The 23,869-nt window shown below is 34.2% G+C and overlaps 1 pseudogene; it reads left to right on the forward strand.

The window, feature by feature from the left end:
* Window positions 1-22,333: 22,333 nt before the first annotated feature.
* Window positions 22,334-23,399, forward strand: LOC148164997 (heterogeneous nuclear ribonucleoprotein A1-like; annotated as a pseudogene).
* Window positions 23,400-23,869: the final 470 nt, after the last annotated feature.

Here is a 23,869-nt window from a genome sequence, read left to right on the forward strand (position 1 = left end):
TTTGATTTCAACTTGGTTAGATTTTAGTTCTTTTATTTCTCAGAAAGGGTTTCTCTAGTATCTTCTATGCTTTTTTCAAACCCAGCTAGTATCTTTATAATCGTCATTCTGATCTCTAGTTCCGACATCTTACTAATGTCCATATTGATTAGGTCCTTTGCAGTCGGTAGTGCCTGTTGTTCTTTTTTTTTTTTTTTTGAGGTGAGTTTTTCCATCTTGTCATTTTGTCCAGAGGAGAATAGATGAATGGCAGAACAAAATGCTAACAGGGTAACAATGACCCCAGGAAAATATACACTCAACAAATCAGAAGAGACCTGAAACCAGGGGAAAGAAAGACAAAGAAAGAAAAAAGTAAAAGAAAAAAAAAGAATATGATCAAATATGATCAGACTGGTGAATGGATCAGTGGCACACACTAGATTTTGGGTGTATTTTGATCTGTTAGAGGAAACTGCCTCCCAAAATTTTAAAGAAAGAAAAACTTATATATATATATACAAAAATAAGGGTAAATATGATGAAGGGATGAAATATGACTGTAAAGATGAAAATTATAGAAGATATTATAAAAGGAATTGATAAGAAGTTGGTTGAAAAAAGAAAAAAGAGAAATTAAAAAAAAACAACTTATATATATACCAAAAATAAGGTTAACTACAATGAAGGGATAGAATATGACTCTAAAAATGAAAAATAAAAATGTTTAAAAAAGGGATTGATAAGATGTTGGTTGAAAAAGGGAAAAAGAAAAATTCAAAAAAATAGAAAAAGAAATAAAAGAAAATTTAAAAAATTAACTTTGAAAGACTAAAGAATCATGGGGAAAAAAAACAAGAATTCTCTGTGCTGTATTCCCCTGGTGCTAGAGTTCTGCATTTGTCATTGATCAGTAAAATTGGTCTTGGCAGGCTGTTCTTGCTGATCTTCTGGGGCAGGGGCCTGTTGCAGTGATTCTCAAATGTCTTTGCCAGAGCCATAACTGACCAGACCTTGACGGGCACTGGGCTAAGTAATCCGCTCAGGTTTTCTCTTGGGAGCTTTTGTTCCCGTGACCAAGCGTTTCTACCTCTGGCACATGACCCGGTTTGGAGTAAGCCCAGCAGATTCCTTTGGTGTACTCCCACGCTGCTCTTCCCAGGGGAGGAAGGGCGTTCTCCCCAGATATGCCGCTTGTTAGGTCCCTGCTCCAAGAGCAGTGGCCCAACTGTCCTGCAGATCATGGTTTATGGCAACACCAAGCTGAAAGCCTGCTCCTTGGCTCTGTCTTTGCATCCAGCTTCCCTGCTCTGATACTTGGGAGTTCTGCCACACTCAGGAACCCCAGGTCTTTCTGTGACCCCGAGGGTCCTGAGACCACACTGTCCCAGAGAGGGTTCCACCCCCAGCTTAGCCACTGGAGTGCTGTCCCTCAGCTGAGCCGACTTCTACAAGTTCTGATTTTGTGCTCCACTGCTCTGTCACTTGCTGGGAGCCAGTTGACGGAGTCTCCCTACCCTGCTGTCTGTCTTCCCATATATCACCTGGGATTCACTTCATGACACATCCTACCTTCCAGAAAGTGCTTGCTTTTCTATTCAGAGAGTTGCTGCTATTCTTTTCTTCAATCTCCTGTTGAGTTTGTAGGTGTTCAGAATGGTCTGATAACTAGCTGAGTTCCCTGGACCAGACAAAATTTAGGTCTCCTACTCCTCCACCATCTTGCTCCTCTGGGGTATTTTTATTTTCAATTAGTTCAAACTATTTTTTAATTTCTTTTGAGATTTCTTCTTTGAACCATGTGTTACTTAGAAATATGTTGTTTAATCTCCACATATTTGGGGATTTTTCCAGTTACCTTTCTGTTACTAATTTCTAGTTTAATTCCATTGTGGATTTCACTCACACATGGAATTTAGGAAATAAAACAAACAAGCAAGAGGGGAAAAAAGAGAGAGGCAAACCAATAAACAGATTCTTAACTATAGAGAACAAACTGATGTTTATCGGGGGGAGGTGGGTGGGAGGATGGGTGAAATCGGTGATGGGGATTAAGGAGTGCACTTGTGATGAGCACTGGGTGCTGTATGGAAGTACTGAATCACTATATTGTACACCTGAAACTAATTTTACACTCTATGTTAACTAATTAGAACTTAAATAAAAACTTAAAAACTAACTAAATAAAAGTAGATATTGTATGATTTCTATTTTTAACTTGTTAAGGTGTGATTTATGACCCAGTATATAGTCTATCTTGGTGAATGTTCCATATGAGCTTGAGAATGTGTATTTGCTCTTGTTGGATGAAGTAGTCTATAGATGTACTTGGTTTATGGTGTTATTGAGTTCAACTGTGTCCCTACTGATTTTCTGGCTGCTGGATTTGTCCGTTTCTGATAGAGGGGTGTTGAACTATGATAGTGAATTCATCTTTTTCTCTTTCCAGTTCTAACAGTTTTTGACACTCATAGATTGACACTCTGTTAGAAATATGCATGTTCAGGATTGTTACTTTTTCTAAACAATTGACCCATTTATCATTATGTAATGTCTCTGATAACTTTATGTCCCTTACAACTTTCCTTGTTTTGAAGTCTGCACTGTCGGATATTAATATATCTTTTGCTTTCTTTTTTTTTTTTTTTAAGGATTTTATTTATTTATTTATTTGAGATAGAGAGAGAGAGACAGCATGAGAGGGGATAGGGTCAGAGGGAGAAGCAGGCTCCCTGCTGAGTCGGGAGCCCAATGTGGGATTCGGTCCCAGGACCCCAGGATCATGACCTAAGCCAAAGGCAGTAGTTTAACCAACTGAGCCACCCAGGTGCCCTAGCCTCTGCTTTCTTTTGATTAGTGTTAGCATGGCATATTTTTTCCATCTATTTACTTTTAATTTATATGTCTTTTTATTTAAAGCAGGCTTCTTGTAGACAACGTATAGGTGGGTAGCATTTTTTGAATGACTCTGACAATCTCTGTCTTTTATGCATTTAGATCATTGACATTCAAAGCAATTATTGATATATTTGGATTACTATCTATCATATTTTTTTATTTGTTCTTACTTTTGTCTCCTACTTTTTTCCTGCCTTGTGGGGTTTTAATCAAGTGTTTTATATAATTTTCTCTCCTTTCATCACATATTAGTTACTTTTATTTATTTATTTTACTTTTTGTAGTAGTTGCCTTAGAGTTTGTAATACACATTTGCAACTAATACAAGTCCATATTCAAGTAACACTATGTCACTTCATGGGTAATGTCAGCACAATAACAAATAATCTTACCTTCTATCCTTTGTGTAATTACTTCATTCATTTCACTTATATATAAGTACACATAACCATATACTAATAGCAATAATGTATTTGATTATATATGCTTATGTATGTACCATATATATAAAAAAATAAAAGTTTTTATTTTACCTTCACTTTTTCCTTTTTTAATGTGTTTTCTTTATATAGATCTAAGTTTTTTGCCTATATTTTTTCCTTCTCTCTAAAATATTTCATTTAATATTTCTTACAAGGTATGTCTACTGGAAAAAAATTCTCTTGATTTATGTTTATCTGAAAAGTATTTACTTCTCCTTTATTTTTGATAGAAAAATTTCCAGTGTACAGAATTCCAGGTTTGTTTGTTTGTTTTTTCCTGTCAGCACTTCAAATATACACTCTACTCTTTTCTTGCTTGCATGGTTTCTCAGGGGGGTAAGATGCAACTCTTATCTTTGTTGCTATTTAAGAATGATGGCTTTACCCCAAAAATAAGTCACCCAGTTAAGAAATCGACAGAAGACACAAACAGACATTTTTCCAAAGAGGACATACAGATGGCTAACAGACACATGAAAAGATGCTCAACATCAAGAAAATACAAATCAAAACCATGATGAGATACCACCTCACACCTGTCAGAATGGCTAAATTTGACAATGCAGGAAATAACAAATGTTGGCAAAGATTCGGAGAAAGGGGAACTCTTTAAACTGCTAGTGAATGCAAACTGGTGCAGCCACTCTGGAGAACAGTATGGAGGTTCCTCAAAAAGTTAAAAATAGAACTACCCTACAAGCCAGCAATTGTACTACTGGATATTTTACCCAAAGGATACAAAATACCGATTCAAAGGGGCCAATGCACCCCAATGTTTATAGCAGCCTTATCAACAATAGCCAAACTTGGAAAGAACCCAAATGTCCATCAGCTGATGGGTGGATAAAGAAGTGATGTACACACACACACACTGGAATATTAGCCATCAAAAAATGAAATCTTGCCATTTGCAATGACATGGATGGATGTAGAGTGTACCATGCTAGGTGAACAATTCAGTCAGAGAAAGACAAATACCATATGATTTCACTCATATGTGGAATTTAAGATATAAAACAAATCTGTTTTATTTCTTATTTTTATTTATTTCTTATTTTTATTTATTTATAAGGGAAGGAATAAAAGGAAGAGAGAGGGAAGCAAACCATAAGAGACGCTTAACTATAGAGAACAAACTGAGAGTGGATGGAGGGTGATGGGTGGGGAGTTGAGCTAAATGTGTGATGGGTATTAAGGAGGGCACTTGTTGTGATGAGCACTGGGTGATATATATAAGTGATGAAGCACTAAATTCTACTCCTGAAACCAATATTACCCTATATGTTAACTAACTAGAATTTAAATAAAACTTGAAACAAAAAAATAAGTATGGTGTTTTTCCCCCTTTAGCTTTTTTTCAGGATTTTTTTTCTCCTTCTTTGATTTTCCGTTATTTGAAAACAATATGCTTAGGTTTATTTTTTTGGTGTTTATCCTGATTGGTGTTCTCTGAGCTTCATAGATCTGTGGTTTGTTTCTGAGATTAATTTAGGGAAGTTTGTAGTCATTATTAAAATTAAAAAAAAAAAACTCCTGTCCCTTTCTATCATTCTAATATTCCTATTCCATGCATGTCACATCTTTTGCCGTTGTCCCACAGCCTTTGGATATCCTATTCTATTTTCTTTCCTTCATTATTTGTTTGATTTGCTTTTCAGTTTTGGAGATTTCTAATGAGATATCCTCAAGCTCAGAGATTCTTTCAGTTGTGCCCAATCTACTAATGAACTCATCAAAGGAAGTCTTCATTCCTGTTTTAGCGTTTTTTAGCTCTAGCATTTCTTTCTGGTTCTTTCTTAAAATTTCTATTCTCTGCTTACACTGCCCATCTGTTCTTGCAAGCTGTCTACTTTATCCATTGGAACCCTCAGCATATTAATCAAAGTTGTTTTAAGTTCCTGATCTGACAATTCAAACATCCTTCTGATGTTTGTTTTGTCTCCTAAAATTGTGGTTTTGCCTTTTGGTATGTCTTGTAATTTTTTTTCTTCATAGCTAGACACGATGTACCAGGTAAAAGAACCTGCTGGCCTTTATTAATGTGGTAAGATGTTGGATGAGGGAAAGCATCCAATGGTCCTAGGAATAGGTCTTAGTCTCTTAGGGATCTTATGCCTCTGGACTGTGAAAATCACAAAAATTTCTCAGTTTCTGATTCCCCCTTACATGGGAAAGAATATCTAGAGTGGTCTGGTGTTAGGAATTTCCCTTTTCCCACTTGGGATGCTAGAGTTGAATGAAGTTGGATATTTCTCTTTCCCTAGGTCAGTAATATTCCGATAATACTCCAGAAGGATAGGCTTTGGTTAACTAGTTTCCCCCAAGGGCAGGCCTTATTAATGAGAACAGAGTACTCTGGTGTATTTCAAAATGGTCCTTTTTCCTTCCCTTTGCCAAGACATGAGGGGATTTTTCCCACATATACACTGCAAGAAATGGTGGAACTCTTGGAAATAAATTTCATAGAATTGTGTGGCCCTCTATGACTGGGTCCCCTAGTCTTTTTAACTTTCAGAGTTGTCCACATTGAGCCTCAACTAATCCATCAATTATAGTTCAGGTTTTCCTATCTAATCTGGCACTGGTTTCCACAGAGATTTCTGCTAGTGAGTCTTCATTCATGTAGAACCAGAAACAAAAATTTTTCAATATAGTCATTTTTCAAATAAAATATTTAAGTATTCATGATGCAAACTCTAAATTTTTTAACTAAACAGCACAGCAAATAACACAATTTTTTACCATTATTCTTATAAAGAGTAAGAGAATTATCAAAACCAGATTTTTGAAAAGTAATAGGGTGACAGTTGCTTTATAAGAAAGACATGTATGTTGGTGCTCTTGTCCATGCTCTGAATTTCAATGAAAATAACACTGATAGTATAGGTCTCCATCAATTTCACTAAGAGTTCCTTTCTGTAGTCACTTCTGCCAAACTAAATATTCACTGAAGCTCTTTCCATTTGGGGAGATAAAAAATCACAGCACAGAACATGAAATGCCTCAGCAATGTTAAACTGATTCACTTCTGCTAGATTCAAAATTTCCATTAACCAGGTACTTTGGTAAAATGAAAAATAAAAATAACAATAAAATAAAAAGACTTGTTAAACCTATATCATGTTGAAACAAGTTTTACAAATCTGCATATCACAATCAATACTGGCCTTTGTTGGATCAGTTACAAAAACTCAAAATTGCTTGCATGATGAATTTTCAGTGAAATGAATAATCACAACCCCCCACAAACCAAATATAATTTTATAACCTAGAATATTCAAAATACCAAATATTAAAGGATTGTCATGCTTTTAGAAAGGCTAGTCTAAATTAAGGTATATTGCATTGCATTCCCATTCTGGATAAGCTAATAAAACTTTACTTAAAGATGATGTAATATTCACATCCTCTGGTTGAATTAAGTATTTCTGCTTGACTCAAAACAAGTTGAAAAGTTAGGGTACAGTCTTAACTCTCTTAATAACAAAGCAGTCTTAAGCCTATAAATTGAAGATATATGTATATGATTTTTACATTAGAAAGTTAAGACATACAGGTAAAAAGTCTTCTAAAAACCTATTGTAGGATCTAATGCTTTGTGAGGAAAGTGTCTGGAGGATAGTGTTTCTCAACTTAATGAAAAATGTACAATTTTCCTCTAAATTTTGCTATCAGGATTGACTACTTTGGTAATTCATAATTCAAAGCAGCAATATTCTAAAAGGAAGATTAAGTTAAATGAGGCTTCTAGTCTAATGACAGAATTAATCTAGGACAAAATTTTTAACTTGTAGGACTTAGAGAGCTTTGTAGTTTTTTGTTTATGTGTTCTTTTTTAATTTCTGTTCCAGCTGTCTTTAGCTGACACAACTTAATCATTTTCTGGATAACCCAAGACCTAGGATTCATGCAGGACAAGTTTAATGCAGTGCCACCACTATTAAACTTGTCCAAGCCCCAGTACAATATTTAAGCCATATTTGTCCCTCTCTCCCACTCAAATTTCTTTTATTTTTTCTCCTACCCAAATTTAAATGTTGTAAATTCCTTTTCTTCAAATCTTTGTGGTCTATTATCAAAAGAACAGCTCCCTTCTTGATAACAACAACTTCTTGTTTTGCAGATAGCATGGCCTGTATCATACTCGAGTTCTCATATGTTTGCATCATATCCTCCAAGAGATAGGGATGATGTCTTTGTACCCTTCATAGTGCTGAGCACAAGATTCTCTACATATTAGGGTCATAAATGTTATGAGAAGTTAATTTTTAAAAAAACAAAAATTCTTAATGGGTATTTTCTCTGTTTGTGCTTCTGTTTTGACTAGGGTGGAAAAAAAATCATTTTGGCATGGACTTGAAGGAATCCTGAGGTAGTTACACCAGGTGGAAGAAATAGCTAGCAGCTCAGAGAAAGAAATTAAAAATAATTAAGTTCAGCGTATTATCTCTTTATTATCCTTCCTTTATAATTCCCTCAAGGGTTTTGTTTTAAAAAAAATCATTTCTTTGATATCTCCACCTATTCATCTACAGTTTCTGATGTGTAAGCTCTAGATTCCATTGCTCAATTAAATTAGGTTACGCCCATATTGTAATTACCACCCATACAGAAGGGAACCCACAAAACTATTTGCACTAACTAGTTGGAAACTGATTTCTCAAATTTATGAAGAATTTACTTAATGTATAAATTCTACCAAGTATTTGGTGAGTTATGCATGCTTATTACAATGATGATATTTAGAATAAGTAAATAAATATTAATTGTATTGTCCCATATTCTCCTAATGTGTTTGATCAAAAAATATATGATACCTGCACTGATAACCAGAGAGACTACAATATAAATTCTTACATGCAAGGCAATGAAGACAGAGGAAGACACAGAGAAGGTCTTGTTTCTGAATTATTTTCTGTCTTGAGTTGCAGCCAAGAATTATGATTTTGTAAGCAATCACCTCACCAGATGTCTTGATATACCCCTGCCATGCCCTTGCTATTCCTTTTCTCAGTGGTACATGTGCTCACATGTAAATAATAGATAGGGTACATTAAGACATGGGGTAAATTGAACAGGTTTATTTGGCACTGAGCAAACATCTGCTGTATAAAACAAAAATTAATTGCCATCATGAGTTTCCTGTACTAACTTATTGTCATCTATTTAGAAAATATCAATTGTCCTAAATAATGCTAATAGAACACGGAGAGACACACACATTCATTAGAACTTGAGCCCTTAGTTTTCAGGGTCAGAATTCTGTGACATTGAGCTCCAAAGCAATTGTATTTCTCATCATTTTCTGATCTCTGGAGTAAGATAGGACTAAATAAAAATAACATTAGAATGAGTGCAGGTGTTTCCCTTGAATTCTTTGCAGTCTTCAGTGATTCTCCAGCAACCACTGATATGAGTTCTTAGTTACAGGTTCTCCTTTTCAATGTCTAACTACTGCTCTAGAACACTGCACATGGTTATTAATGATGGTGCTTTTCAGGCCAATGATGTTTAAAGACTGAAAACACCAAGCTTCATTTAGAAGGAAACATGAAGAGCCATCTTGAATTTTTCAAGTATAATAAAAAATAATTCAAATATAGTTAGAATATTAAAATACTGGACATTTCTAAAATTAAGCACCTTGATTTTTTAAAGAGAATATAGTATGAATTTGTAATAGTAATTCACCATGTGTAACCTTATTAGAACAATAATTTTCTACATCTCCCTGAATATTAACAATAAAACCTCTGGCCTATGCAAATACCAAGTATAATTATTCAAACCACACATGGCCATGTTACCTACAACCAGGACTGAGGCCACATTCTTCAAGGGATGATACCCCATAGCTTATGTTAGCTTCTACTTACTTTATTGTAAAACTCTCCTAAAACCATCTTCCCTCTCCCTGTAAATTCTGCCCTATGAAGAGTTGTTTTAGTTTATTATAATAATTGATGAAATAAATTTCCAGTTTGTCCTAAAAAATTGGCCATATGGAAAGAAGATAAACTTTTCTTTCTAAAGATTGTATTATTTGAGAGAGAGAGAGCACAAGTTGGGGGAGAGGTAGACGGAGAGGGAAAGGGACAAGCAGACTCCCCACTGAATGTAGAACCCAGTGTGGGCTCTATCCTAGGACCCTGAGATCATGACCTGAACCGAAGTCAGACATTTAACCAACTGAGCCACCCAGGTACCAAAAAGAAAATAAACTGTTAAAAGGGGAAAAAAAGTGCATTCTAAAAAGTAAAGATAAAATCTCAAAACATTGGAAAATTTTAGGTTCTAGTGTTTTTCATTTTCCATGAAATTTAATTCAGTAAGTCTGTGCACAGTATAGCTATCTTAACTTCAGAAATTGTGTCACAGAAATATTTTTTAAGTTTTATGTGATTCCCTACAAGATTACTTCTGTTACTTTTCTGCTTAACTGCTTATCAGCTAATGACATAATTTGCCTCCCTGCTTAGTAAATTAAAATCCCAATTCTCCTTCTTATAGTGCATTCACTCCAGATGAGTCAACATCTGTACATAAGGGAGGGCAACCATTCAGCAAAGATGCTGCCGTTAACCTATGGTGAAATACTGAAAATGTCAGCGGGGACTTAACACAGAGGTGAGCTCTACATTATAAAGGTGAAAACACGCTGAAAATGTTTAAAATATGTTGTACATTAGACACATTCTATGTTAATCAGTATCTCTATGTTTTATATCCTTTTAAAAAAGTTTGTTGTAGTACTAGATATAATTATACTGTCCTCCTTACCAGCACAGTAGCTCATCTTTACATACTAATTTTGAATTTTATAAAAGGCTTATTTTACCTTGATCATTTGTACCTTATATCACTCCTATGAAGCAGAAAGGGCTAGTATTAATAACTTTAATTTACATATAAGAAAACTGAGAATCACAGGAGCTATTCAGTGGTGGTACTGGGTTTTAATGTATCTTTTTTCTCATTCCCGTACAATCTTATTTATAAAATATTATGCCACCTTACATACATCATATTACTTTTATATTTATCAAACCTGAGCCCCTTACTTGAGTTACTCTGACAACTGCATTCTGATTTCTGGTGCTTTGAAGAGGGGGGTCAATTTTAAGATAGAAATTTTGGGATAAATGTATAAATGAGGCAGCCCAGATTATAGAATGAAATGATAGAAAAGCATTCTAATTGTGGAAATACGTAGTAGATGAGGGAGGTGCTGCAAAAATAAACTTGCGCCATCTAGTTTGCTTTTCTTTCTTACCGTTGGAGACAAAGCCCTGTCCTAGCAGCTAATTCTTTTTATTTTATTTTATTTTTTTAGCCTTTCAATCAGCAGGTACTGAACCGTTCCCACTCCAAAACACTCAAACCTTTTACTTACATGTTTTTCCCAAAATTACTTAAAATCAGCCTCCCCCACTCCGTTATCTCCTCATACACGCCCTCTAACTGAGTAATGAGAGACTGCCCCAAGCTGTTTCAAGTTCCTTTGAAGGTTTTCTTTTTCTCTTTCCTGATCAGGAAGCATCCCACATTCAAGTATCCAATTTTCCTTCTATTAGAGAGCACTTTTCAGAGTGTTTTCAAGTAGGAGACTGAGCAGCACTGTCTTGCAAGGAATTATGGTGGCTCTCCACCAGCAAAAGAGAGGTAGAATTGCCCTACAGGGTTGGATAGGGCACTAGAAAGTGGTCTAATGTGATAATGATTTAGTGATACCTCTAATTATAGCACAGCTCACCCCAGCAAATGAGTATTGAACACAAAGCCATTTAGCAGGAAGTTGCAGTCTTTTCTGATGGCAGAAATAAAAGCTGCACATCACTGTATTTGTTGGTAATAGGTCATCATTCTCCTGACTCAAAGTCTTTTCCTTTTCTCTGAATGTGAGTGTAGGAAGTACCGCTAGTCCAAATTTGCTATTATTATTATTATTATAGCAAATTTCCAAAGATTCCATAACATTAGTGAGCACTGTGACTGAATTGTTCATTAAACTAGTTGAAAAGGAAAAGTAAACAGGAAATCATTTTTGGATCTTTGAACAAAATAGAAGCAAGACTATTATCAATATTGCTATGGTTATTTTAGAATCATAGAGGTCTTAGAGCTAAATTTCCTCAGAAATTAAGGTTACCTAATTTTTGATTCTCTGTAATTTCAATTATCATCTATATTTCTATAAGGTGACTATATTATAATTCTTTTAAGAATATTATAAAGCATTATCAAAACCTGAGAAATCAACAGGATATTTTTTCTCTATTATATTAATTGTTAGAACCAGTATAATGGACCAGCATGAAGATCTACAAGGTAACTTAAAATATTTCTGGACCTCTAAGAATGAAATTTTACATGTTAAGTGTATTAACATTCCAAAAAAGAATATGTTTCTTAGAATGTAGATTTGGCCAGATATACGAGCACTGAACAAAAGAATCATTAAGATGAAAGTTTAAAAGTTGGTATTCCCTGTTCTAGCATCATCCACAGAAAGAAAATTTCAAAACAATCTTCCAATGTTCATTTGTAATTCACAAGGCTCTTCTTGTGGAATGGATGTGGCTGCCCACCATAGTTTCATTCAATCAAATATTTTATTAATTTCTGTAGCACCCATGTTCTCAGCTCATGTTCATTAAACACCTTCTGCTTATGATTTGGCTTCCCCACTAGTTCACCCTCTAAGAAGAAGGTAATATGGATTTTTTTTTAAGATTTTATTTATTTATTTGAGAGAGAGAAAGGGATAGAGAGCACAAGTTGGTAGAGAGGCAGGGGGAGAGGGAGAAACACACTCCCACTGAGCAGGGAACCTAACATGGGGCTCGATCCCAGGACCCCAGGATCATGACTTGAGCTGAAGGCAGCTGCTTAACTGACTGAACCATTCAGGCACCTCTGGATAATATTTTTATGATATTTACATTTCTACTCTTATAAGGACATCAGTTCATTGCATTTAGGGTCCACCCTCATCCATTATACCCTCGTCTTAACTTAAGCACATTGACAAAGACCCTATTTCCAAAAAAGATCACATTCTGAGGTCTCAGGTGGACATGAATTTAGGGAAATACAATTCAATGCATTACCTCCTCACTCAGAGATGGCCATAGAGATGGCCAAAATTATTTACCATAATTTATTTCTACAAGACAGTAAAGAAGAGAAAGACATAGAAATGCCTATGGCATGTACAATATCACAAATATCCCTCCTAATTAGTTACAAGATACAGATGTTAGAATTTAGGATAGGTGAAGCTGACCTAAATGACAGGTCTGAATTGCTTACCTGGACAGCTAGACTCTACCCTGACTTAATTTAGGGGACATCATGAATTAATTCCACTATAGACTGAATGACTCCTAATTCAGTGAAACAGAATTTGTTAGAAAGACAATAATGCATAAATATTTGGATCAACAGTGATAGAAAATGAATAATATAATGTTTTCAAACTTTCTCCCAAAATGACAAGCTCAAACTTACCAACAAAAATGTATCTCACAAACATGATTCTGAAACACAATAAGATTAATGATTAAAAGTCCAAAGAACGAAAAGCAAGTCATTTAATTTATTTAAGAGAGATTATTTGGGTGGCTGAAGCAGGAAAAATTTTTCTAACAACACCTAAAAGATGATATTTTACAACTTGTAAAGATGCCTCTCAACATTTTACTTCAAACAAGTATGAAATGAGCTTCACTGCATGGTTTCTTATAATAACCTAACATAATAAAGATCAAATAGCCTCTGTGTTAGATACATAAGAGTTGTATCACCATAAGTAAATTTCCAAACCTCTTTCAGGCTCATTTTTCACTTCAGTGATTGGGCCTCATAAATTCGTTTTGATGATCTAATAAGGTGATGCTTAAATATAGTATGGGGTTTGGCCTATGGTTATCATTAAATGGTAGCCATTTCATTAAAACAAAATGCACATTTATTAACTTATTATAAAATGTGCATACTCCCAGTGTCCAGAATCATTATCTGTCTGTGGAAGTATTTTTATGGACTTAGTCACTTGGGATCTAATTAATAAACAGACTATTTCAAGATACACAAGATACATGGAAGAAGGATCATATTGAAAAGTATTTCTAATGAGCCCTAATTAAATCTGGTGAACCATTCTTGCCATACAACTGAACAGACTTTTTCAATAATACAAAGTTTGACTATGCCAGATGCTTTCTCTTTTTGTCCTTACCATTAGAAAACACTAGTTCCTTAGATTACTATTGTGCAATTTAAAGAAAACCACTTACCTATTAATGTGCTATATCTTCAAATAGGCTTGATTGATTGATTACACTTTTCTTTTGCATTTATTCTTGTCTTAGTCCTAAGACAGCTTTACTCTCTCTCTCTCTCTCTCTATATATATATATATATGGCTATTCTAAAATGTTCTTAGGTTCTCATTTAAAATCAACTTATTGTGAAAAAAATAAAAACAATTTATTGTGTTTACTTGTTTAATTCTGACAGCATTTAGGTGTTGCCTCTAACTAGTTTCTTTGTAAGCTTTGGATCACCTTACCATATCATGTCTTGACTCCAGCTGGTAAAGAATAAAGAATCAAGTTATCTATGGCATGATAAAGAGTCACTTGGCATTGTAAACGAATGTATAAACATTTGTGATTATGATGGAGATTTTCTTATTTCATTCCTGTTATATGTCAAAAATATTTGTTATATTTTTACCAGTTAAGAATTTAAAAGGTCATTTTTAATTGTTAATCTTTAGAAAATACAGTTGCAAGTTTAGAATATATTAATGACTTGGAGAAAAAATATCATCTGTCGCTCCAAAAATTTGTCAAAAAAGGACTAGTTTATAAGTAGATCTGCTCAAATATTTTAAAATTTAATATAGAAGATACATATAATGTTGAATATATTATAACCTAAACGAAGGTGCAAAAGGGAAAAAAAAACTTCAATGGAATCTCCAGAAATTCAGCAAGACAGATCAAAAGCATATGATATGAAGGAATATAGTATACATTTACTAACTGTAGTTATAATAAACATGGCAGTGTTTTATGTAAACTCAAATGGCAGATATAGTATGAAAGACTTGAGAATTTCTGTACCCTTATATATGTTCTATGCCTTGGGATGGAATATGACATGTTTTACACAAAGCCCACAGGACTGAAAATTGAGGGTCTTACTTTGAATTGTGTATCTTTCACTTGCCATCTGTGTAATCTTCAGTAAGTCATCTATCCATTTGATAACATCAGTTTCCTCTTCTGTAATTACAAAATTTAAAAAAATTAATAGGATTCCTATGAGAATTAAAAGAAGCACTTTACCCAGAACTGACTTATAAACATAAAAAAAACACAAAATATCATGTCAATATAAGGCACTATTACCATAGCAAATTTTAAAGAAATTCTACTGAAGACATAAAAATGGTATGCCCTACAATTTTTTAAATGGTATTTTTCTTTTAATACTTCATCAACAGTATTTTTCTGCAGAGTCCAATACAGAATGATTTCAAATTAGATGGTCTCTCCAATCTACTTTGTTAATATTCTATTTGATTTCAAGGCTTTCTTACATTTAAACATTAATAGTAATACATATAAAACAAAAATTAAAATCACAAAGTTTCCATATTATTAGAGAAACCATTTACATTATAGTTTTCATCCTGGGTTTGTAAAACAATGCTAATATAAAATTATATTTAGTAGGAAAAAAAGACTGTAGACAAGGTTTATTGATTACAAGATGAAATAATAGCTCTTAAAAATGTAAGATATTCCTCTTGTGAGATTCTCTGAACAAAATTTTACTAAATGTACAGTTAAAAGTCATTAGCTATAAAATAAAACTAATTTTTATGGTGTTTTAGAATAAAATAAAAACTTGGTATCCAAAGAAATCAATATAAATAATGTTGTAGAATTACAGTAAATGAAGAGGCATCTTGTGGCATTAACAATTATAAATAGACAACATCATTCAAAATATTCTCTGTAGAAAAGAATCACACCACAACAAAGATATGTTTTCAAAATCAAATAGGACAAAGTTGTTAAAAGTTAAAGTTGTCAAATTATAGGGTTCTAAATAATTATTTACTCTCATGAAATAAGCAAAAATCATTCATATAGTTACCACATATTGCCAAAAAGTTAAAAATGCACAAATGAATAATGCAGATGAACTGAGTGGCCAACATGTTTATTTGAAATGTTTTTAACATACAGACAATAGTTCATCATTTGATTATCTTTTTTTTTTATTTTACTAGATAATGATTTAAAGCTACAGCATGGGTCTGTGACTTGATTCTCACAGATTATATAATTTACATACAGAAATGTTTTTGGTGATAGGATCTCCTCTTAGAAAGATGTCACACTGGTTATACTTACTTTTATAAGCACACATTTAGCCTAATAAACAACTCATGAAAACTATTTAAAACCTATTGCTTTATGTAATAATAACTAGTTTATGTACTTTACAAGTATACTTATGCATCCATCATTCTTTATTTCAACATCATTTCTTCTGCCTCTACTTTATGTGTTATAATCACCTTGGTCATAATCGATATCACTGACCTATAAAGCATACTACCTACACTTGAGAGGATAAAAATCAAGATGTACAAAGAAATCCAATTGCTATTTTAATTGCTAAGGACCTGATAAAAATGAAAATTGCTTGTATTCAATCATTTTGGTGAAAATCTACTTGGTTTTCTCTTTTTAAAGATATAATTTAGATTTAACTTAAAGATTGTTAAGAAATGGCTTTTCATCTAATAGAGCTCTGTGCTCATACATTGTCTCTACATGCATAAATATTCTCCACATTGCTTGGAATGTTTTTCACAATCTTCAGTGTGTTGTCAAGTTTAAACTTAGGCTTTGGAAGTGGGAATATATATGGTATGTGTTTGTGATATTGTGGAGACAGAATATTTTGAATAGATCAAGATTAGGCATTGAAACAAAGTTACTACAAAGTTTTGGCACATAATGGATATTGAATAAGTACTCCAGTAAAATAATAAATAGACTTTAAGAACATTCAAGACTGTATATTTTATAGATTTTAATGACATTAATCTTACCATAATAACAGCAAATATAGCAACATTCATTTTAACAATAGTTTAACAATAAAACAACTATATAATTATTTTTTAAGTATAGTCTTTAATTACTGTTTAGCTTTATTTATCTTGTAATATTTCATACTATATTTACATTTCCAGAGATTAGATTGTCTGCAATCTATACAAACATTATAATTTTTAGAAAAAGTTCTTCAAGAAAGTACTGCCAGTAAGAGGAAATGTTTTATATAGAAAGACAACGGGTAATTAAATAACATTTTTAAAAATGTTATTGTGCTAATAACACTTAACATGAGATTTACCTTCTTAACCTTTCAAGTATACAATATAGTATTGCTACTTATAGGCAAAATGTACAGCAGATCTCTAAGATTCATTCATCTTGCATAGCTAAAATTTTGTATCTTTTGATTAGCCACTCCCCATTTCCTCTCCCCCAAGCCCCTGGCAACTACAATTCTCTTTGCTTCCATAAGTCTACCTATTTCAGATACCTCATATAAATGGAATCATGCAATATATGTCCTTCTGTATCTGGCTTATTCAATAAAATAATGCCCCACAGGATCATCCATTTGTTACTGCAGAATTTCCTTCTTCTTAAGGTCAAATAATATTCTATTTTAAGTAGTTTCTTCTTTTGTAGTCATTCATCAATGGATATTCAATTGTTTCCATATATGTCTATTACAAATACTGCTGCCTGAATATGATACTGCTAATATCTCTTCAAGATACTGATTTCAATTGTTTCATTTATTTATCATTTTATTTTATTGTTTACCATGTCTTTTATTTGCTGTATTCTGATTCTTTGATATATAGTGCCTTGCTATTGGTATTTTGATAGGGATTGTACCGAATCTATAGATTGCTGATTTCAATTGTTTTAGATAAATACCCTGAAGTAAAATTGCTGGATCACATGGTAGTTCTATTTTTAATTTTTTGAGGAACTTCCATACTGGTTTCTATAATGGCTGCACCATTTTACATTCTTACTAACAGTGCAACAAGGTTTACAATTTCTTCACAGTTTGGCCTATACATGTAGTTTTTGGTTTGGGTTTTGGGTTTGGGTTTTTTCTTTTCTTTCTTTTTTCCCTTTCTTCCTTCCTTCTTTCCTTTCTTCCTTCCTTCCTTCCTTCCTTTTTCTTTCTTTCTTTTCTTTCTTTCTTTCTTTCTTTCTTTCTTTCTTTCTTTCTTTCTTTCTTTCTTCCTTCTTCCTCCTTCCTTCCTTCTTTCCTTTCTTCCTTCCTTCCTTCCTTTTTCTTTCTTTCTTTTCTTTCTTTCTTTCTTTCTTTCTTTCTTTCTTTCTTTCTTTCTTTCTTTCTTTCTTTCTTTCTTTCTTTCTTCCTTCTTCCTCCTTCCTTCCTTCCTTCCTTCCTTCCTTTTTCTTTCTTTCTTTCTTTCTTTCTTTCTTTCTTTCTTTCTTTCTTTCTTTCTTTCTTCCTTCCTTCCTTCCTTCCTTCCTTCCTTCCTTCCTTCCTTCCTTCCTTCTTCTTTCTTTCTTTCTTTCTTTCTTTCTTTCTTTCTTTCTTTCTTTCTTTCTTTCTTTCTTTCTTTCTTTCTTTTTCTTTCTTTCTTTCTTTCTCTTTCTTTTTATAGTTGCTAACCTCACCAGTGTGAAGTTATATCTCATTATGGTTATGACTTAATTTCCCTGATGAATAGAGACACTGAGTATCTTTTCATATATCTATTGGCCATTTCTGTGTCCCTGGAGAAATATCTATCAAAGTTCTTAGCCCATTTTGTAGTCAGGTTATTTGAGTTATTTTGCCACTGAGTTGTAGTAAATCATTATATATTTTGGGGATTCATCCCTATTAGATATATAGCTTACAAATATTTTTTCTCATTTTGCAGGTTGCTGTTTCACTCTATTGATTGGTTGCTTTACTGTGCAAGAACATTTTAGTTTGATGTCACACTTATCTATTTTTGTTTCTCTTGTCTGTGCTTTTGGTGTCATAGTAAAGATATCATTACCAAGACCAATGTCATGAATCTTTTCCCCTATTTTTCTTCTAGGAGATTTAGTTTCAGGTCTTACCTGAAATGTTTAAATCTTTAATATATTTTGAGTTGATATTTTTTGTATGGTGTAAAATAAGGGTCAAATATCATTTTTTTTGCATGTGGATAAACATTTTATTAATAATTGTGGAAAATACTATCTTTCCCCATTGTGTGCTTTTAACACCCTATTGTAGATCTCTTGACTATATATGAATGGGTTGATTCCTGGACTTCCTTATTCTGTTGTATTGATATTATGTCTATTTTTATGCCAGTATCACACCATTTCATATATTGTAGCTTTGTAATGCAGTTTCAAATCAGGAAGTGCAATGCCTTAATTTTGTTCTTTTTCAAGACTATTTTGGCTTTTTGGGGTCTCCTGTGGTTCCATATGAATTTTAGGACATTTTTCTACTACTGTAAAAAAATGCCATTGGAATTTTATAGAGGTTGCATTGAATCTATAGATTGCATTCAGTAGTTATTTGAATTATTATTTTTATAATCTTTGGGTAAATACCTAGTAGTGCAATTGCTGGATCACACAGTAGTTCTATTTTTAATTTTCTGAGGAACCTCCATACCGTTTTTCTGAGTGGCTGCACCATTTTCAATCCCACCAGCAGTGCAAGAGGGTTTCCATTCTCCACATACTCACCAACACCTGTCATTTCTTCTGTTGTTGATTTTAGCCATTCTGACAGGTGTGAAGTGATATCTCATTGTAGTTTTGATTTGTATTTCCTGATGATGAGTGATGTTGAACATTTTTGTATTTGTCTATTGGCCATCTGTATGTTTTCTTCAGAAAAATGTGTATTCAAGTCTTCTGCCTTTTTGTTAATGGGACTATTTGTTTTTTAGGTGTGAAGTTTTATAAGTTCTTTATGCATTTTGTATACTAACCCTTCACCAAATATGTGATTTGCAAATATCTTCTCCATTCCATAGACTGCCTTTTAGTTATGTTGATTGTTTCCTTCACTGTGCAGAAGCTTTTTATCTCCCTTATTATGAAGTCCCACTAGTTCATTTTTATTGTTGCTCCCCTTGTCTCAGGAGACATAGCTAGAAAGAAGTTGCTGTGGCCCATGTCAAGAGGTTATTGCCTTTGTTCTCCTCTAGAATTTTTATGGTTTCAGGTCTCACATTTAGATCTTTAATCCACTTTGAATTTATTTGTGTGTTTGGTATGAGAAAGTGGTCCCATTTCACTCATTTGCATATTGCTGTTCAGTTTTCCCAACACCATTTGTTGAAGAGACTGTCTTTTTCCCATTGGATAGTCTTTCCTGCTTTGTCAAAGATTAATTGGACATGTAGTTTTTGGTTCATTTCTGGGTTTTCTATTCTGATCTATTGATCTATGTGTCTATTTTTGTGCCAGTACCACACTGTTTTGAATTGATCACATACTGGGTCACAAATCAGGTCTCAACCAATGCCAAAAGATTGGAATCATTCCCTGCATATTTTCAGACCACAGTGTTTTGGAATTTGAACTCAATCACATGAGGAAATTTGGAAATAACTCAAACACTTGGAGGCTAAAGAACATCCTGCTAAAGAATGAATGGGTCAACCAGGAAATTAAAAAACTTAAAAAATTCATGGAAACTAATAAAAATGAAAATCCAGCTGTTCAGAACCTTTGGGATACAGCAAAGGTGTTCCTAAGAGGGAAGTACATAGCAATACAAGTCTCTCTCAAAAAATTAGAAAAATCTCAAATACACTAGCTAAACTTACACCTAAGGAGCTGGAGAAAGAACAGCAAATAAAGACTAAACCCAACAAGAGAAGAGAAATAATAAAGATTAGAGCAGAAATCAATGAAATTGAAACCAGAACAGTAGAACAGATCAATGAAACTAGAAGCTTGGTCTTTGAAAGAATTAATAATGTTAATAAATCAGTAGGCAGACTTACCAAAAGAAAAGACAAAGGATCTAAATTGATAAAATCATGAATGAAAGAGGAGAGATCATGACCAACATCAAGGAAATACAAACAATTTTAAGAACATATTATGAGCAACTATATGCCAACAAATTAGGCAATCTGGAAGAAATGCGTGCATTCCCTGAGATGTATAAACCACCAAAACTGAAACAGGAAGAAATAGAAAACGTGAACAGACCCATAACAGCAAGGAAATTGAAGCAGTAATCAAAAATCTCCTGACAAACAAGTCAAGGACCCGATGGCTTCCCAAAGTATTCTACCAAACATTTAAAGAAGAATTAATACCTATTTTTCTGAAGCTGTTTCAAAAAATAAAAATGGAAAGAAAACCTCCAAACTCATTCTATGAGGCCAGCATTGCCTTGATCCCAAAACCACACAAAGATCCCATCAAAAACAAGAATTACAGGCCATTATCCCTGTTGAACATTGATGAAAAAATACTCACCAAAATACTAGCCAATAGGATCCAACAGTACATTAAATGGATTATTCACCATTACCAAGTGGGATTTATTCCTGGGCTGCAAGGGTGGTTCAACATTCACAAATCAATAGTGTGATACATCACATTAATAAAAGAAAAGACAAGAACCATATGATCATCTCAATTGATGCAGAAAAAGCATTTGACAAAGTACAGTATCCTTTCTTGATTAAAACTCTCCAGAGTGTAGGGATAGAGTGAAGATACCTCATACCATAAAAGCCATCTATGAAAAACCCACAGCAAATATCATTCTCAATGGGGAAAAACTGAGAGCTTTTCCTCTAAGGTCATTTTGGATACTAATGCTTCATCAAAGGGGACAGGGATACCCATTCCCACCACTGTTGTTCAACATGGTACTACTAGAAGTCTTAGCCTCAGCAATCAGACAACAAAAAGAAATAAAAGGCATTCAAATTAAAAAGAAAAAGTCAAACTCTCATTCTTCCCAGATGACACGATACTTTATGTGGAAAACCCAAGAGACTCCACCCCAAAATTGCTAGAATTCATACAGGAATTCAGCAACGTGGCAGGATATAAAAACAATGCACAGAAATCAGTTGAATTTCTATACACCAACAATAAGACAGAAGAAAGAGAAATTAAGAAGTTGATCTCATTTATAATTGTACCAAAAGCCATAAAAAACCTAGGAATAAACCTAACCAAAGAGGTAAAGGATCTGTACTCTGAAAACTACAGAACACTTATGAAAGAAATTGAGGAAGACACAAACAAATTGAATGATATTCCACACTCATGGATTAGAAGAATAAATATTGTTAAAATGTCCATACTACCCAGAGCAATCTACACATTCAATCCAATCCCTACCAAAATACCATTGACATTTTTCACAGAGCTGGAACAAATAATCCTAAAATGTTCATGGGATCAGAAAAAAAACCCAACTAGCAAGAGGCATGTTGAAAAAAAAAAACAAAGCTGGTGGCATCACAATTCCAGACTTCAAGCTATATTACAAAGCTGTAATCATCAAGACAATATGGTAGTGGCACAAACACAGATGCATAGATCAATGGAACAGAATAGAGAACCCAGAAATGGACCCTCAACTCTATTGTCAACTAATCTTCGACAAAGCAGGAAAGACTATCCAATAGAAAAAGCACAGTCTCTTTAATAAATGGTGCTGGGAAAATTGGACAGCTACATGCAGGAGTATGAAACTAGGCTTTTTTCTTATACCATACACAAAGATAAACTCAAAATGGTTGAAAAACCTAAATGCCAGACAGAAATTCTCAAAATCCTAGAGAAGACCTTTCTGCTCGTGGATGCTGCCGAGTAAGCATTGTTAAATTTTCCCCTCCCACTGCTGTCATGTCTAAGTCAGAGTCTCCCAAAGAGCCTGAACAGCTGCAGAAGTTCTTCATGGGAGGTTTGAGCTTTGAAACAACCGATGAGAGTCTGAGGAGCCATTTTGAGCAAAGGGGCATGCTTACAGACTGTGTGGTAATGAGAGATCCAAACACCAAGCGCTCCAGAGGTTTTGGGTTTGTCACGTATGCCACTGTGGAGGAGGTGGATGCAGCCATGAACGCAAGGCCACACAAGGTGGATGGAAGAGTTGTGGAACCAAAGAGGGCTGTCTCAAGAGAAGATTCTCAAAGACCTGGTGCCCACTTAACTGTGAAAAAGATTTTTGTTGGTGGCATTAAAGAAGACACTAAAGAACATCATCTAAGAGATTGTTTTGAACAGTATGGGAAAACTGAAGTGATCGAGATCATGGCTGACCGAGGCAGTGGCAAAAAGAGAGGTTTTGCTTTTGTAATATTTGATGACCATGACTCTGTAGACAAGATTATCATTCAAAAATACCATACTGTGAATGGCCACAACTGTGAAGTAGAGAAAGCCCTATCTAAGCAAGAGATGGCTAGTGCTTCATCCAGCCAAAGAGGTCAAAGTGGTTCTGGAATCTTTGGTGGTGGTCGTGGAGGTGGTTTTGGTGGGAATGACAACTCTGGTCGTGGAGGGAACTTCCGTGGTCGAGGTGGCTTTGGTGGCAGTCGAGGTGGTGGTGGACATGGTGGCCGTGGGGACGGCTATGACGGACTTGGTCATGATGGAAGCAGCTTCGGAGGTGGCGGAAGCTCTAATGATTTTGGCAATTACAACAATCAATCCTCAAATTTTGGACCCATGAAAGGAGGAAATTTTGGAAGCAGAAGCTCTGGCGCCTATGGTGGTGGAGGCCAATACTTTGCCAAACCATGAAACCAAGTTGGCTGTGGTGGTTCTAGCAGCAGCAGTAGCTATGGCAGTGGCAGAAGGTTTTAATTACTGCCAGGAAACAAAGCTTAGCAGGAGAGGAGAGCCAGAGAAGTGACAGGGAAGCTACAGGTTACAAGAGATTTGTGAACTCAGCCAAGCACAGTGGTGGCAGGGCCTAGCTGTTACAAAGAAGACATGTTTTAGACAATATTCATCTGTATGGGCAAAAAACTCGAGGACTGTATTTGTGACTAATTATATAACAGGTTATTTTAGTTTCTGTTCTGTGAAAAGTGTAAAGCATTCCAACAAAGGGTTTTGATGTAGATTTTTTTTTGCACCCATGCTGTTGATTGCTAAATGTAATAGTCTGATCATGATGCTGAATAAATGTATCTTAAAAAAAAAAATCCTAGAGAAGAACACAGGCAACAACCTCTTTGACCTCGGCCACAGCAACTTCTTGCTAGATACATCTCTGAAGGCAAGGGAAACAAAAGCAAAAATGAACTATTGGGACTTCATCAAGATAAAAAGCTTTTGTACAGCAAAGGAAGCAGTCAACAAAACCAAAAGACAACCAACAGAATGGGAGAATATATTTGCAAATGACATATCAGATAAATCGCTAGTATCCAA

This window comes from Eumetopias jubatus, unplaced genomic scaffold (assembly GCF_037043125.1).
Source record: "Eumetopias jubatus isolate StellerSeaLion01/CBP00866 unplaced genomic scaffold, mEumJub1_p1.0 scaffold_1, whole genome shotgun sequence".
In the NCBI taxonomy this organism is placed as follows: domain Eukaryota; kingdom Metazoa; phylum Chordata; class Mammalia; order Carnivora; family Otariidae; genus Eumetopias; species Eumetopias jubatus.